Source organism: Coenobita brevimanus, chromosome 96 (assembly GCF_032717465.1).
Source record: "Coenobita brevimanus isolate Jiangsu-jjx chromosome 96, ASM3271746v2, whole genome shotgun sequence".
Lineage (NCBI taxonomy): Eukaryota > Metazoa > Arthropoda > Malacostraca > Decapoda > Coenobitidae > Coenobita > Coenobita brevimanus.
Window position 1 is genome coordinate 28052906 of NC_137049.1, and position 18170 is coordinate 28071075.

General features: G+C 43.4%; 1 pseudogene; it reads left to right on the top strand.

Annotated features, from left to right (window-relative positions):
- Window positions 1-9370: 9370 nt before the first annotated feature.
- LOC145413518 (igLON family member 5-like) overlaps window positions 9371-18170 on the top strand; it is a 119272-nt pseudogene continuing 110472 nt past the window's right edge.

An 18170-nucleotide genomic window follows, 5' to 3' on the forward strand; every position in this document is an offset into this window, starting at 1 on the left:
CCATCATGAAAACTCTTGATGGCACCTAGCAGCTTACCATCTACACCATATACGTGCAAAACCTTCCACAATTCTTCTCTGTCTACTTTGTTGTATGATTTTTCCAGATCCATAAATGCCATAAACATCTTACGGTCTTCTCACAAGCCTTCTCCAATATCTCTCTCACTGCAAATATTTGCTCCACATATCCTTTGCCACTCCTAAAACTCCCCTGTTCATCACCCACAAAGACTTCTGGGATCTTACTTTCTCTATAATAATTCTTCTATATATCTTCCCAACACTCAATCAAATTGTGCCACGATAATTCTTGCACTCACTTCACTCACCTTTATTTTTGTACAGGGGTACAATCATAACCTTTTTCCACTCTCTTGGCACAGATTCACTCATCAGTGCCCTCTTACATATCTCCAACAAGCACTTCATTCTGCTCTCTCCACACTTAATCATCTCTGCATACACCTCATCAACCCCAGCTGCTTTCCCATTTTTCAACCACTTCACAGCATTCTTCACCTCTGCGAGTGTCACGTTTCCTGGCACTGCAACCCTTCTCTGCACACCCCCAAAACCAATCGTGTTTACAGTCACTCTGCTCTCTCTCTATTGCCATTCATCAGGCTTTTGAAATATTCTTTCCATCTGGTCCTTACTTCATCCCCATGGGTTAATAATCAACCACTTACATCCTTCACACTTTCACATTTCTTTCCACTCTCACTTCTACACTTCTGCATCTCTTTCCAGAAGAACTTCCTATTTTCAGAGTAATTTGCATTCATTTTTCTTCCTAGATCATCATTTACCTCCTCCTTTTTCCTCTTCACTAATCTCTTTAAGGTCTTCTTGCTCTCAATATATTCAGTTCTTATTTCAACTGAACCCCTGTTCTGTAACCACTCGAGCCACTTCTTCTTTTCCTCCACTGCTCTCTTAACCTCTTCATCTCACCATCCCATACCTTTCTTCTTTGTTCTTACTCTTGCCACACCACATACCACTTAAGCATTCCTAACTAAGCAACCCCTACATGCATTCCACAGGCTGTCCAGATCCAATGCATTCCAATTCACTGATTCCAACTCCTCCCTTAATTTGGTCCTGTATTCTGCTGTCATTTCTTTGAGCCTCAGCTTCTCAACTTTCAGTCTTTCTTCCTGACCGCTCCTCTCTCTCCTGGTCTACCTCACTCCTCTCAGCTCGATCTCGCATACCACAATCATATGATCTGACAGACCTCCACATCGTCCTCTCACGGCTCTTGTATCAGCAACTATTCCCAGCATCAACCTCCCTACAAGCACGTAAGCAATCTGGCTCCTTTCAACATGATCCCCGTTCCTTCTATACCAAGTATATTTATGTGTATCTTTAAGTTTGCAGTATGAGATAAAAATGTACAACCACCTTTCCTGACACATATCCTTCAGTTGCTTCCCATTATTATTTTCTCCTTGTACTCCATTAAAATCTATGTTATCCTCAGGATCATACCTACTCTTCCATTCATATCACCCATTATGATCGCTTTCCAGATCCTGGGCATTTCTTCCACTGCTTCATCCAGCTCATCCCAAAACCTGTTTTTCTCAGTCTCTCCTGCCATCACATGGTGCCCACACACACAAGCACTTCACAACACCTATCTGATAACCCATCCAACGCCTTTCAAGTTAAATAAGTGCTGTGAACCCTCATCATGTACTCCTCCATACAAAACTCACCCTCTCACCTTTTATCTACTCCAATAATCTTTTATCTATTCATCATCTTTATATACTCAGGAAAATATCAAATATACACCAAAAGGTGATACTGGACCCTGGTTTGAATATATCTACACTAACCATCTGTCTATTTATTGCCAGATGCCTTAATTCCATAAGGGGTGGCCACAAATAAATCTCCTCCAGGGGTATTACACATTAGTCTTTGCCTTCCAAACCGTGATTAACAAAAGTACCGGTATCTTGTTAGCAGCAAGAACAATATCACCAGGGGACAGCAAGAGTTAATTACATGGCAGTAAGAATTTGGGGGTGTGAGTTGGGAGCAGGGCAGTGAAATGGCGGGGGACAGGGCGACTTGGAGGCGATTTGTTTGTGGCCACCCCAAACAGGATTGAGGCATCTGGCAATAGATAGATAGATAGAGAATAATAATAAAAATCTAGTAATCCAAACTGCAGTCCACCAGGCATACTTGTTGGATGAACCTAATATGACAAGAACAAAATCCACATACAGGATACACTGGCCACAGTTTACATATTAAAGGGGGAAAACACTGTCACCACATGCTGAATTAATTTGTCTTTCAATAAAAAAAATTAAAGAAATTAGACTGTATGACACTCCACAGGCTGTTGTTGTTGATCAACCCTGCTCTGTCTAGACAAGCAGGCCCATCAACTGCAGGTAAGCAACCACCTCTAAAGGGTTGACCTGTTCACTGAGCCAGTATTCCCTAGCAGCTGAGACTGATTCACCCCAGTAAGATGCAGGAAATGGTGTGAAGATTTGGTTCCTGGATGGACATCACATTTGCAACTCTACACCCAATTAACAGGGGCACTATAGCCGGCTCTACTTTGCCCCGTAAAATGGTTACCGGTATATGCAATTATTACTCCCAAACAAGTCTTCAATACTTTATTTCTATAGCCTGGATGCTGCCACACACTGTACAAAAAGAAAAAAAAAAAAAATCATATCTTGCAGCTTCCCTCTAATATAACATCTCTTGTGAACTCACCTATTACAAGCTATACTAAATGGAATTTCTTCCCCATTTTTGCACACAGCAGAAGGTACAAAACACTGTCCTACATTATTTCCCTCACACCAGCTAACTGTGACCTTTATTTATTAGTGGCCCACAGTAAGAATATTCAGTTCCTTTGCTTCCATTTCATCCTTTTACCTGTAGCGTTTCTCTCTAGCCCTATGCATACTGTCAGCAGAGATAATTCATCAGTATATAAAAGCTCCCATGGTAGTAATTAACTGAATGACTTACATGCCAATAAAACAGCAAAGGATTCAATACAAAATTCTGATGCATCCCACTGACAGAATTCCTTGCTTCACCCTCCAGTTACTCTCAGACAGTTGTCCCTTCTTACAGCACTTTCATCACAAGCCCGTTTTCCCATCCCTCAATTTTACTGTCAACCATGAGACTGTATCAAATGCCTTCCCCAAATCTGCAAATACAGCAGTGTGCCATTTAGGTTTCTATTTTTTCTTCTCTCTTACAACTGTCTTGTCAGTTACCTCCTTCTGTCTCCTAGTCTTGTGAGCCTTATGCTTAATCACCTGGGAAACTCTCTAACACTATCTTTCTTCCATGTATTAAAACACTATTTTCTGAGCTGCTTGCACTTCATGCTTCCACCACAAAGTCACCTTGTACCTAAGAGTTCCCTTGTCAGGCCAGTTTACATCTTTCATGTCCCTGATCAACTTCCTGTTCCTTCTCAATAACTCAGCCAAAGTTTATTTTGCCTACCCCCTCCCTCTACTCTTTTATTTCCACACCTCCCTCCACCATACAAAGCTTCTTTATTTCATGACTTTACTTCCTCCAGGGTTTCTTACACTTGAAGTCAGAGTCCAGTGGAGTATTCTATGACACAAACTGCTCACAAAACGTGTCTTTCACATCCCTGACTAACTTCCTGTTCCTTCTCCTGAGAGGCAAAAACCATCTTACCGGTAATTTAGTTTCTATTTGTACTCTTAAACAATCAATCATTTCTCTTCTTAAATACAGTGCTACAGCATACAGCATTAAGTCTGGGGCTGCTACAAATTCTTATTTAAAAAAAAGAAAGTGCTGAAATGTCAGTTTTAAAAAATGCAAGGACATGAGACACTTTTTAGAGAAGCCAACAACTGAGGTAAAAACTGTAAATGAAGTGAGAAAATTTGGTGATGTAAATTCTGATGTGTCATCAAATAGAAATGATTGTATGGAAAGAATGGATGCAGATCCGGTGGTGAGATGGATCTACATACTGTACTGAGTTTTGGGGTGGGGAAAGCAAAGGAAGGAAAAAAAGATGGAGGGATACAGAAAATGATTATGTAAGAAAGCAAGGTATGGAAACTGATGGGTGAAAACAGTAACTTACATTACACAGAGACAACTTAACAATTGATCTGATCGAAATTTTTTGGCAGGTATTGTTATTCTGAAGCAAAATTATCATCCCAACCTCTTTTCCCAACCAAAGGCAGGGTAAGGTTGGGTTAAGAATGCTGAAAAAAAGAGAAAAATATAATCCAGTGAATTAATGAGCACCACAGCCAATGCTATGGAGTACAAAATGCAATCTGGTATTGCAATGGAATGCCACCAAGCAGTGGCACCAATACATAAACATTCCAAACTTCCTATACTCAAAAAAGAGGATGGTGGACTGCAGGAGGGCCACATCAGCCTGCAAACCACCAGATTTGGTCTAGATGAGCATGGAACCATTACAAACACAAAATGCAATCACATTCACATACTTACTAGACAGTGAAGTAAGCTAGCAGGGTTTCTTCTCCCCTTTTCCACACACTCTTCAGGCAGTCTCCACTGAGTAAACTCATACCTGAAAATTAACATTCCACATTAACTTTTTCAGTCTGATTAAATTCTGTAACATTTTCTGGTGAGAGCAATAACATTATAGCTGAGATTTATAAAAAAGCATTATCACTTGCCACTGGCAAATATAAAATAAAGCTTCTTCAAAAATAAAAATAAAAAACATACCATATGTAGCTAAGCTGAACATAACTACCTTTCAATACTGTGCACAGAATTATGGTGGAGAAAGATGTCTTCATGTGGTGGCACAAATGACTGGATGGCTAGGCAGCCTGGTTGTACAACCAATCCTCACTTCCCTCCCTATTTCCTCTAAAGAATGCTGGGCAGCATAAAGCAAATTCCAGTCAGCGGTCCACCAGGTTCATTTCAGATGAACCCGGGGCCATAACAAAATTTAACCTATACTATACATACTAATGGGGTACATTCTTGATACAATGAAAAAGAGCATTTTTTTTTTTTCCCTTGTACTTACCTTGACCTAATGCAAAAAGCATTGGGTTGATATCTATTATGGTTCTAATGAAAGAAACGAACAAATGCACAGACAGACACAGCCTGACTTTTATTATTTAGATTCACTGCCCCAGCAGGAATGTAGAGGCTAATTTATTCAGTCCTGTCATTAAAGGACAACCATTCACTAGCCAAAACCACCATTTTCTTTTTAAGGAAAAAGGAACCAAGGGCCCAAAGCATTAAACCCCATTCATCCCTATCATGTTCCTTTCCCTCCAATGATGTATTTCTAATTCTGTTCTTGAATGCTGATTTGTAACAACTGATTAATGGAAGAATATTAAACTATTTGTACTGAACTGCTATGCTGGCCAAAGTTGCCCTTTCTGAAAGGGGAATGCAGAACGTTTGGATAACTGGATTTTTCCATTTCGCTGCAATAACAGTGTTACCACAGTAAGGCGTCCCTCTCCAGCACAAAAAATATCAATACAACCTGACATGTACCGAAGCTTACCCATCTAGTATAATTTTCGAATTTGTATCCTCAAAAAACACATGAAAATACAAAGATACTCTAACACAATATGCTCTCCAGTACTCCTATAATAGGCAGAAGTACTCACACGTCTAAAATATACAAACACAGGGAAAAAAAAAAAGAGTCAGTAAATAACAGACACGTCTCACCGGCAATATGGCACCATAACAAGGCGAAGAAAATAAAGATTACGAGCTTAATAAATTCAATAATTTAATTGTAACTTAACAGTCAAGATGTATTGCTGTATTTAATCAGTAAAGTGTTTTCAACTTTTTAGCTGATCCTTTATGGAATATACTAATAATATATGTAAGGGTGGATTTACCTTAAGCGCAAGAACGCGAGCAGAGCGAGCAGTCACTTAGTCACGAACGTTCGCGTTTATGACCGTACATGCTCCCGTAAGCATTTTTTCTTGTTCTGGGACCTTTAGTAGATGAAGACGTCAGTATTCCCACTACAGTCTCTTACATATCATAATGTTAAGGCAAAAAAGGTAGTTGCATGTACTGGAATTATTCTTCAGCATGATGTACTGACTCTCATTCGAACATTCACACAATCTCGTTCAGGTTCGATTATGCTCGTCATATCGGCCGCCCATGCCCACTACTGTGTTCGCTAGTGTTTGGTCACGTTCGTTCGCTTAGTGTAAATCCACTCTGACGGGCGACCTATTGATATCTTTTAGCTACATTTCAATTGCCGTCGCCCACTTACACCCCTCCACGTATGCTATTTCCACGCCCTCGCTCCTGGAGGGATAGGATGTTTTGTATGTGTGTGTGTGTGTGTGTGTGTGTGTGTGTGTGTGTGTGTGTGTGTGTGTGTGTGTGTGTGTGTGTGTCAGCTCAGATAATTATCAGATTTTAACCTAATTACACGGAAATATTGAGGTTCAGCCAATGAGGAAATCTACTGGTTCCAAGAATAATAAGTCAAAGGTCAAGGTCACAGGGCCAGGTCAAACGTTCACCAAGCAATATCAGTTTAGACAGCCTTCATCCAATTTACCTCATACTTAAAGGACTGAACTGCCGGAGGGTCAGCAGGGATGGGCGTGACAGGGTAGCCTGTGTGCTGGTGGGATCTCTGCCAGAGAGTGGAGGTATTTCCTACTTGGAGAGGTTAAAGAGGGATGAGAGAGGGATATATATATATATATATATATATATATATATATATATATATATATATATATATATATATATATATATGAGATGGAGAGATGGGGTGGAGAGGTATATGAGAGAGGGGGGTGTGAGTTGGGAGCAGGGGAGTGAAATGGCGGGGGACAGGGCGACTTGGAGGCGATTTGTTTGTGGCCACCCCAAACGGGATTGAGGCGTCTGGCAATAGATAGATAGATATATATATATATAATGTATGTATGTATAGTCCTGCACTACTTCGAGCTGGAACAGAGCACGGGAGGGTGATGGTTATGCAGGCAGATCTGTGGGTGAGAAAAAGAGTAAAGTCAAAGCAGTTTGGTTTGGGCAGTGCTGAAGATTAATCAACAAACATGCGCAGCCTGGCCAGACCAAGAAATGAAAGCAGATATTATCAGCATGGGTTGACATAGAAGAGAGCACCAGGAAGCTGAACCTGGAGCTACGGGTGCTAAAGCTAAGCTAAAGTTAACCCTAGAAAAAGACACGGGAAACAAGGGTAGGAGAAAAAGGGGTAATGGTGGCAAGGGATGAAATACAGTGAGAGCGGATGGTGCGGAGGCAGTCTGCATTGCTTTGGTGTCTTGCTGGCTGACTGTTTTTTGCTGCTGGGCTTCCTCTCTGATGATTTGTCGCTTTGAAGTAGGTAGTGGCTGTTGGTTAGGTTGGGTTTTGTGGGTTTGCTGGTGGTGGTTGGGTTGGGCTTTACAGGACAGTTTGAGACAGCCCTCAGCACGAGTGGGATTAGGAGTTGGAAAAGGATGCAGATGATGCTTAATGACGAGTCTTGAAGACGATGACCAACAGGAAAAACACGGGAACTGCAAAATGATGGATGAGAGGCATTTCAGTCACCCAGGTAGAAGATAAGTGAAGAGCAGAGGGTAGGTAAAGTGGCAGGGTTACCTCCGGTTGGACTAATATGATCATTACATAACTCTGCACCACGGGGCATCACTGACAGTGAGACGAAACAAGAGGAAGAGAAACGAGAAGAGGCTGACTTGAGCTTCCTAGCATGCGTTATTTTTTTTTTAATTGTTTTATCGTCTTGCACACGAAAGAGACGGACAGACAGACAGACAGAGAATGGAGTGAAGAAGATTGATGAGTGATGAATTTTCATAGGCAATAATAACTCCAGAAACACACACACACACACACACACACACACACACACACACACACACCACACACACACACACACACACAAATAAAACAGCATACAGAAAGAGAAAAACCTGAAATGAGATTATCTTAGACGTGAAGAGAATATATGAGAAGAGTGAAGTAGCTAATTGAAGATATCTCTCTCTCTCTCTCTCTCTCTCTCTCTCTCTCTCTCTCTCTCTCTCTCTCTCTCTCTCTCTCTCTCATTACTGGTGACTAGAATTAATTAGATTCTCTTGTTACCTTGGAAATAATAAGAAAAACAGTAGGAAAAAAATTATTTAAGAGTTATCTTAAATATGGAGAGAGGAAAAGGCAGTGAAATAGCTCATGGAACTCTCTCTCTCTCTCTCTCTCTCTCTCTCTCTCTCTCTCTCTCTCTCTCTCTCTCTCTCTCTCTATTTATCTATCGCATTCTTTCTTTTTTTCTTCTTTTAAAATTTGTCTGCCTATCGTCAGATACCTAAATCCAGTAAGTGGCAGCCATAAACGAATTTCCTCCATGTTGAACGTCTTCCGCTGACAGGCTGCCCTCTCTCCACCCCATCCCTCCACCTAATCCATGGTCTCCCACTCCCCCTTCTCCCCGCCACCACAGTCACATCTCCTAGTCAGTCTCACATAGTCCATCCTCTCTACATGGCCAATATCTACGCCTGTTGAAAACCACATCGAGCATCTCTACTCCCAAACCTCATCTGTCTTCTATGCTGAATATAATAATCCGAACATAACAAGTGAGAATATCAATAAAACACTATTTATAATGACCTCCTAAAGCACTCAAACACCTGTCATTATTACCTACGCCACCTGTTACCTGAAAATCTTTTAGTATGTAATTAACCTGAGCACACCTGAGTCATCGATGTAGTAGAAGTAGTAATAGTTGTTGTTGTTGTTGTTGTTGTTGCCGCTGCTGCTGCTGCTGCTATTGTTGTTGTTGCTGCAGTAGTGGCCACAACACGATCACCTGAAAAGTAAACCCAGTGGACTGCAGGCTTACGTTGAGCTTGTCCTGCAGTCCACAATCCTGCTTTCAGAGGATAGGGAAGTAGTTGATGGACGCTTGTATAACCGAGCCATAGAGACGCATGGCTATATCGGTGTCACCACTTGAAGGCGTCCCTCTTCAGCACCATTATCGTAACCACGCCTGGGATACACAATATCTTTCTCAATAGATAATGGGTTGTAGCTTTTCTGGCCAACAAGAGGCTGCCTTGGCCAAGAGACTTATTAATCAAGGATATGTGAAGTATGGTCATCACAGCAACCAGACTCAGAATATGCCACATCGCACACCAGAGCAGTAGAAGCAATGGACAAGCTCAAGGACCTGACGCAAGCAGCACTTCGAAGGCAGTGGACAGAGGATGACAATGACCAATAATGTCCCACTCAAGATACTGACATGGAACATCAACGGAATAAGGTACAGGTACATCGAACTACAACAGTTTGCACTAGAATGAAAAGGACGACACGCTGCACCTTTCTGGCTGCCAGCAAATCACTATGAATAGCTTCGAGAGATTATGTATCTGTCAAACCTATGTGTATAAGAGACATAGAGGTTTCATCACCTACTTCAAGAACATGATACCAACCAAGCTAAACACAACCTTCCTTCTCGATAATGATAGACACCAGTGTATGCATTGGTGTGTGTGTGTGTGTGTGTGTGTGTGTGTGTGTGTGTGTGTGTGTGTGTGTGTGTGTGTGTGTGTGTGTGTGTGTGTGTGTGTGTGTGTGTGTGTGTGTGTGTGTGTGTGTTCCTTTAAGGGCTTTTGCCATATGAGTCTTTTGTCCTAATGAGCTTTGTCCGATAAGAGAGAGAGAGAGAGAGAGAGAGAGAGAGAGAGAGAGAGGACGTGAGGTGAGGTAAGTCTCTCGAGCCCCTCCAGGACAAATTTTGAATTTCTCCTCTACCACTATCCCCACCACCATTACCTGCGTACTCTTTATCTGTTCTAAGCAGTTTTATTAACACAAACTCTACAGTATATAGTACAAAAAACACCATCTGTTTAAATGCCAGAGTTTATCCCAGACACCAGGAAATATCTCGGTGTTCGCACTACTGCCCTAAATGTGTTCCAAAAACACACCCCGCATATATTCAAATTTTTAAATTAGAAAATAGGTACGGATAATTACCGAAATACAGATGAATAGGTTAAAATATGTCTGTCAGTACATTTATTTGCACTCTAAATCAATATTTATGCAAAATAGAAGGCTGTCAAGGCAAGCTGGCAATCTAAATGAGAGGCACTTCTGCTAACTTTAGCATATTTTCGCTCTAAATCCTGATTTTTTGGTCAGTACTTATATGCTTATATTAAACACAATTTCTTATCGAATTTCATATGTGTATAAACCTACATGGTGACAAAAATTAAAATATTTTCCAATTAAACTTGCAAATTCCATGCCAGTTCATGAAATGACTGCCGATTCGGTAATTAGTCGCATCGGTCTGGTTTGGTGGTGGAGACTAGGGTAATGAGTGGTTTATTGGGGTTGTTTGGAGTAATGGCTGATTTTGGTGGAGTGGATTGGGCTACTTGGCTTAGTGGGGTGGATTGCATCAATGGTGGGGCTTACTGGGGTGAACTGGGGATATGGTGGGGTCTGCAGGGTGAAGTGGGATTCTGACAGGGTTTGTTGGGGTAGATTGGGGTAAAGCTGGAGCCTGGGTAGTTGACTGGTATAATGATGCTGTCTGGTAGGGTGGATTTAGGTAATGGCAAGATTTGATGGAGTGCACTGGGGGTAATGGCGGAGTGTTTGGGGATGACTGGGATAATAGCATGGCTCGGTGGGATTGGTTTCATGATGGGGTCGTTGGGGTGGACTGGGGTAATGAGGATTAGGGTAACGGAGGGATTTAGTGAGATGGATTAGGGTAATGCCAGGGATTAGTGAAACGGACTGAGGAAACAACGGGGAAGTGGGGCACAAGCGGGATTTGGTGTGATGAACTGATGTAATGGTGGTGTTGGGTGGGGTGGAGTGAGGTTGAATTGGCAGATGGGGTAAGGTAGAGTAATGCGAGGTTGGATGGAATGGAGTGGGATACTATCAGGGTTTGGTGAGGCGGAGTAGGGTACGTTGTCTGGTAAAGTATGGCGGGGTTGGATTGGAATGGGAGTGCGGTAATAATGTAGTTAGGTAAGAGGGACTGGGCTACCGGTAGGGGTGGGTGGGATGGGGTGTAAGACTGGTTAGGTAGGGAGTGGTGGACTGGGGAAATGACGGGGTTCAGTGGTGTGGACTGGGATTTTGGCGGGGTTTGCTAGGTGTATATGGGTAATTGTTGGGATTGGTGGGATGCGCTGGGGTAAGGGGGGGGGGATTGTTTGCGTGGATTGGGGTAATGGCGGATTTAGTGGTATGGACTGGGTTAATGGTGGGTTTTTGTGAGATAGAATGGGGTAATGACAGGACCTGACTGGATGGGAGGTAATGGTTGAGCTTAGAAAGGGTGATTAGAGAAATACCTGAGTTGGTCAGGGGTACTTCGATATTGGCAGAGATTGATGGGGTAATGGCAGGGTTTTGTGATGGACTGAGGTAATGCCGGAAATAGGTGGGGTAATTGGGGTTATGGCGGAGCTTGGTGGGCTCTATTGGGGTATTGGGGAATGTTTGTTGGTGTGGATCGGGATTATGGTAGATTTTGGTGGGGTGGATTGAAGTAATTGTGGGATTTCTTAGGGCAGCTTGATATAATCACGGGGTTGTTAGGGTGGGCTGGGGTAAAAGCCTGTTTTGGTGGGTGGACTGGGGTAATGGAGGGGTTTGGTGGGGATATTGGGGTTCTGGTGGATATTGATGGGGTGGATTTCGATATATTTGGGTAATCTGGGGTAATGGTAGAATATGGTTTGAAAGATGGGAATAGTGAGGGTTTGGTAGGGTGGACTGGGGTAATAGCTTGCCTGGATGGAGTAAATTGGGATATTGGTGGGGTATAGCGGGGTTTGGTGTGGTGGAACCAATGAATGATGGCTGTTTTTCGCGGATTAAGGTAATGGTGGAGTTTGCTGGGGTGGACTGGGGTAATGGCAGGGCTTGTTGGGGTGGATTGAGGTAATGGAGGGCTTGTTGAGTTCATTGGGTAGTGGCTGGAATTGGAGGGGAGATTTGAGTAATAGCAGCTTTTTGTGTGTGTGTGGACTTGGGTAATGACGGAATTTGGTGACATGGGCTGTGGTAATGACGCTATTTGGTGGGGCTGACTGAACTGGCAGATTTTGGCGGGGTGGATTTAAGTAATGATGGGGTTACTGGTGAAGGCTAACGTAGTGGAGGGGTTGGCATGGTAGGCTGGGGTAATACAGGATTTTGGTGGGATGGATTAGGCTAATGGAAGGGTTGTCTTGGTGGATTGGGGTAATGGTGGGTCTGCTGGGGTGAATTGGGGTTTGACAATGTTTGTTGCGGTGGACTGGGGTAATGCTGGAGTCTGGGTGATTGAATGGGGTAATTGTGTGGTTCACTGGGGTGGATTCAGGTAATGGTGGAGTTTTGGCGGGGTGGACTGTGATAATGGCTGGGTTTGTTTGGAGCGGACTGGAGCAATTGCGGGGATTTGTGGGATGGATTTGGGTGACAGCGGGTTTGTTGGGGTTATTTTGGTAATGGTAAGGTTTAGTCAGGGGGATTGGGTTATGGTGGAGTTTGATGAAGGTGAATGGGGTAATGGTGGGGTTTGCTAGGGGATTTATGGAATTAACAGGATTTGGTGGAATGGACTGAGACAACGGTGTGGTTTTGAGGGGTGGATTGGAGAAATGGTGGGGTTTGTTAAGGTGGACCGTTGATATTGTGGGTGTTAATGGTGTGGATTTGGGACATCGCGATTTATGTAAGTAGACTAGGACAGAGGCAGCATTTAGTGGGGAGCAGTCGGGTTATGATCGGGTTTGTCGGAGTGGTAATGACGGGGTCTGATTGCACCTACTGGAGTAATGTCGGGGTTTGATGGGACGGATTGGGGTAATGAAGGGATTCGTTGGAGTGGACTGGGGTAATGGGGAGTCTGCTGGGATGGAAGGTGATAATGGTGCAGTATGAGCTGGTGGACTGGGGTAATGGCGGGATTTGTTGGGATGGATAGGGGTACTCTGGGGGTTTATTGGAGTGTATTGGGGTAGTGTGAGGTTTGGTGGGGTTAATTTGGGTAACAGATGCTTATATGGGGGGTTAGTGAGGGAAATGGTGCGGTGGGGCGGACTTGACCGGAGGGTTTTCGTGAGACAAAATGAGATAATGGCAGGGTAGGTGGAGGTGGAGTGGGATAATAGCGGGGCTGATGAAATGGATTGTGATAATGCTTCGGTTTAGTGAGATGGATCGGAGCAATAGCGGGGTATATTGGGGTGGATAAAAGCGGGGTTTGCTGGGGTGGAGTGGGGTAATGAAGAGAATGTTGGGTTGGATTGTGGCAATTGCAGGAATAGAGGGGTGGACTGGGGTAATGGATGGTTTTATTGGGATGCGCTGGTATAATGATGGGATTTGGTAGGGATGATTGGGGTAGTGGCGAGTTTTGGTGCGATGACATGAGGAGTTGGCGCTTCTTTTTTGGGGGGGTTTAATGAGGTAATGGCGGGATTTCCTAAGGTGATTTATGGTGCAGGCAGGTTTTGTCAGGGTGAACTGAAGCAATTGGGTGTGTTGGAGGGACGTATTAAGGTAAGGGATGACTTTACTGAGATAAAACAGGGTAATGACGGGTTCTGGTGGGAACATTTAGTAACGGCGAGGTCTGGTGAGGGAGACTGGGATAATGGCTTGATATGGTGGGGTGTACTTACGTAAGAGCAGGGTTTGATGGTTTGGCCAGGGATAACGGCAGTGTGTGTGTGTGTGTGTGGGAGGAGGTGTGGGTGTGGGTGTGGGTGTGGGTGTGCTTTTGGCGGGTCGGGGATTGCGGTAATGGCAGGGTTTAGTTGGCTGGATTGCGGTAATGGCGGGTTTTGTTGAGGTGGAATGGGGCAATAACGTGGATCCGTTTGGTGGACTAGGGTACTGGCGGGGCTTTTGGGGTGGATTGGGGTAAATGGTGGCGTTCGATGGGGTGGAATGAGGCAATTGTGGGTCTGAGTGAGCTACGCTGGGGTAAAATTATAAGGGATGGTTAGGGGGAATTGGGTAAAATAAATAGATTGAGTTAGTGTAGGGTATGATGCGGTTCTGTAGGGTCGAGTGGGGTAAATGTAAATTTTTGTGGGTTGGGGTGGGGTAAAATTAATATATGAGGTAGGGAATAGTATGGTGGGGTTGGGTTGGCTGGATTTGGGTTTAATGGGGTAAAATTAGCCGTTGGGGTAGGGCAGAGAATGAATGGAAAGAGTGGTGTGGAATGCAGGTAAACTGACAAGTGTGGTAGGTTGGAGTAGGTCGGGGATGGTTAGTGTCTGGTGAATTAAAACTGAGGGGTGAGGTAATGGAGAGTATGGAGGATTTAGGTGGGATGTTGTGGGGTACTCAGGGACTTCGGAGTTGTGGAATGGAGTAAAATCGAGAAGTGAGGTAGGTTAGAATGTGGTGAGTTTGGGTAAGGTGGAGTGTGAGAAAATTAACAAGTGAAGTGGAGTAGATTATGCCTGGGTTGGGTAGGGTAGAATGGGATGATGGCGGGATCAGGCGAGGTGTAGGATAGTAATGGAGGGGTTTGGCTGAGTGGAGAGGGATGAAACTGATAAGTGAGGAAGTGTCCTATGTGGTGGGTTTTGTTGGAGGGGACTGAGGTAATGGCGAGATTTGTTGGGGTGGATCTGGGTAACTGAAGGATTTGGTGGGGTGAACTGGGGCAATGGCAGGAACTACTGGCGTGGACTGGGGTAATTCAGGGTTTGTTGGCGATGGCCGGGGTAAGGCGGAGTTTGCTGGGGTGGACTGGAGTAATGGAGGGGTTTGCTGAAGTGGCTTGGAGTAATGACTGTGTTTGTCGTTGTGTATAATATGGATTATGGCGGGGTTTTTGTGGGGGACTGTGGTAATGACCTGATTTCCGGGATGTAATGCGCATTTTTACTATTGCTATTGTTACAGCCTCCCGAGTGGCACGAGGGAGTGTGTGTGTGTGTGTGTGTGTGTGTGTGTGTGTGTGTGTGTGTGTGTGTGTGTGTGTGTGTGTGTGTGTGTGTGTGTGTGTGTGTGTGTGTGTGTGTCTGTCTGTCTGTCTGTCTGTCTGTCTGTCTGTCTGCCTCTGTGTGAGTCTGTTTGTCTGTCCGCCTCATAACAACATTATGGAAAAATATTGGAAGGAATTACATAAAAGAATATTGCTCGAAGGCCATCAGGGAAACAGCTGATCAAATTTCATTAAAAAAAAAAAAAAAAAACAGTCGTAGGTCCAGGTGACATGACAAGGTCAAATCACCCCACTTCTCCCCACCATCCCACATCCTCCTTCCTCCTTTTACCGGAAAAAAAATCGAATAAATTCACAGCGTTAAGGCTTCACTCCCTGTGTATGTGCGTGTGTCTATGTGTGTATTTACATTTCTGCCAAAACAAATGGCCATTTGAGAGAGTGGGCTTGGCTTAAGAGGGCAATATTTTTTTAGTGGCTGTACACCTTAGTTTCATCGTCACCTGTTTTTTTCTTGCCCTGACAAAAGTTGAAGCAAAAGTCGATCATTTATAAGTCTTGGGTAAGCTCGTGCTACATTTCACTTCACAAAATTAGATTGGACAAGAGTGTGATATGGCTCGACTCGGATCGAATCGAATAGTCTTATGCTCTAATTCCTGCATGCACTATTACAGTGTAATAGGTTACCGCAAGATGTGTTTCTAAAATAGTGACTATAATAATAATAATAATGGTGCTAAACTTTGTAACAGACATGGAAGCTGACTAGATTATGGCGAGATTCGGCACTATCCCCCAAAATGCCTCTTCGGAGTGGGGGACCAATAATAAAAGTAGGATCCGAGAAGCTGGCAGGAATGAGAGCAAGGCATTGGATCCTCTTATCAATGCAAATAGAGTTAGAGTTCAAGGATTTTCTACCCGTGTCAGAGTTTCCCCTGTGATATGGAGGAAATGGGTATAGAGAGATGGGTGATGATGAGAGAAGAGATGATGGAGTGACTGCGGTGATAAGTGGTAAATGTGGTGATAGTTGTGGTGGTGGCGCACGAGGGGGGGGGGGTTCAGTAGTGTGTGTGTGTGTGTGTGTGTGTGTGTGTGTGTGTGTGTGTGTGTGTGTGTGTGTGTGTGTGTGTGTGTGTGTGTGTGTGTGTGTGTAAACTGTGGTAGTGATGATGATAGCATAGGCTGAGGTGTTGGTAGTAATATAATGGTAGTTTATAATATTAATGATAATGATGATGGTGGTTATGTTAGTGAAGGTAGTGACGATAGTACAGGATAACGTACAGTAAGAGTATGGTGGCATGATGGTAGCTGTGGTATTTTTTTTTAATGGTGGTGATGATATAGTATGTGGTAATCGTAGTAATTTAATGGGGATGGCAAGAGCGACTGTTGTAATGATAGCTGTAACACTTATTATAGCGCTATATAATGCTTTCACCTTTATTTGACCCATATTTTGGACTCTTTCAATTTATTTCACGAAGCTCAATGGCAGAAAAAGATAATGCTACAGTTCGACATTCTTTCCATAGCACTTTTTCGTGACTAGCATCATATTCTTTAGTTGATCTATTTCTGCAACTTCACATTCAAACTGGAGAGATGACACCTTTAGACGAAGAGTTAAAAGTGTGTAGTGACTAAAGTTACGGTTGATGATGATAGCCGTTTGGTGTGTGTGTGTGTGTGTGTGTGTGTGTGTGTGTGTGTGTGTGTGTGTGTGTGTGTGTGTGTGTGTGAGAGAGAGAGAGAGAGAGAGAGAGAGAGAGAGAGGGAGGGAGGTGTGTGTGTGTGTGTGTGTGTGTGTGTGTGTGTGTGTGTGTGTGTGTGAGAGAGAGAGAGAGAGAGAGAGAGAGAGAGAGAGAGAAGGGGTAGGGGGAAGGAAGGAAGGAAAGCAAAGCCTAAGAGAGAGAGAGAGAGAGAGAGGAGGTGGAGGAAAGTCAACCAGTCTCTCTCCAGCTGTGGTCACGAGAGGTCGGAAGCCCCGCTCTCTTTTCTCTCCCTCTCTCTTCTCGCTCTCTTTCCCTCTCGAACTTTATCTCTCCATGTTAAAAGCCTGGGAAGTTTTTTAATTAGAGTGTTCCTTAAGAAACAGGAAATTTTCGCTACTTGCCCGACAGTGAACACTAAAAGAGTTACGGAAAAGCGCAAAAGAAAAAAACATTAATGACGGTGAACTTTGTGGTGATGTTTTTAGCTGTGGTGAATGTAGTATTTATGGTGGTGGTCAAAAGTTCTCTTACATATATGTGTATATATATCCGCCCAGACGATTTTTGCTCAAAGTACGAAGTAATAGTAGTAGTAGTAGTAGTAGTAGTAGTAGTAGCAATAGTAGTAGCAGTAGTGGTAATAATAGTAATAGTAGTAGTATGAGGATTAATACTAATAGTAGTAGTTACCACTCCACCCTCATTTTGACGTGAACCCCGTGGACTGCAGACTGAAACTGCCCGTGTCCTGCAGTCCACCGTCCTCCTCCTAGGGGGTTGGAAGGGAACTGAGAAAAGTCTATAAAACCAGGCAGTGGAGCTGCCCAGTTATACCAATGTCACCACGCGAAGATGTCCCTCTACAGCACCTGTCTCGTAGTGGAGGAGTTAATCAAGGCTAGATCTATCCCTTCCAGTTCATGAAATATTCCAAAGCTGAATAAAATCGTCTGCAGATAAGAATAAACAAAAGAAAATGCTCACCGCGATTGAAGAGGCTAGGAATTAATGTAATTGTTATTTTACTTTAGCTGTACTTCATTCACTTTAACTTAGAACAGATATTTTGCAATTTATTTCATGCAGCTTAGTGGTCAGAAGAAATATTGCTGAGACTCTACATCCTTTTCATGGCACTTCTTCGAGACTATAGTTCATTCACATTAACTAGGCCCACTCACTCATTCACTCACTTTCATACTCATTCATTCATTCAGTCATTGCCATTAATACGTATACTCACATTCACTCCCTTACTCTTTCATTCATTTCCCTATCACTCATGCACTAACTTTCTCATTCATCTACTCATTCATTCATTCATTCAGTCACTCACTCATTCTCTCACTGCCTTACTCATTCCATTGATCACCCACTAA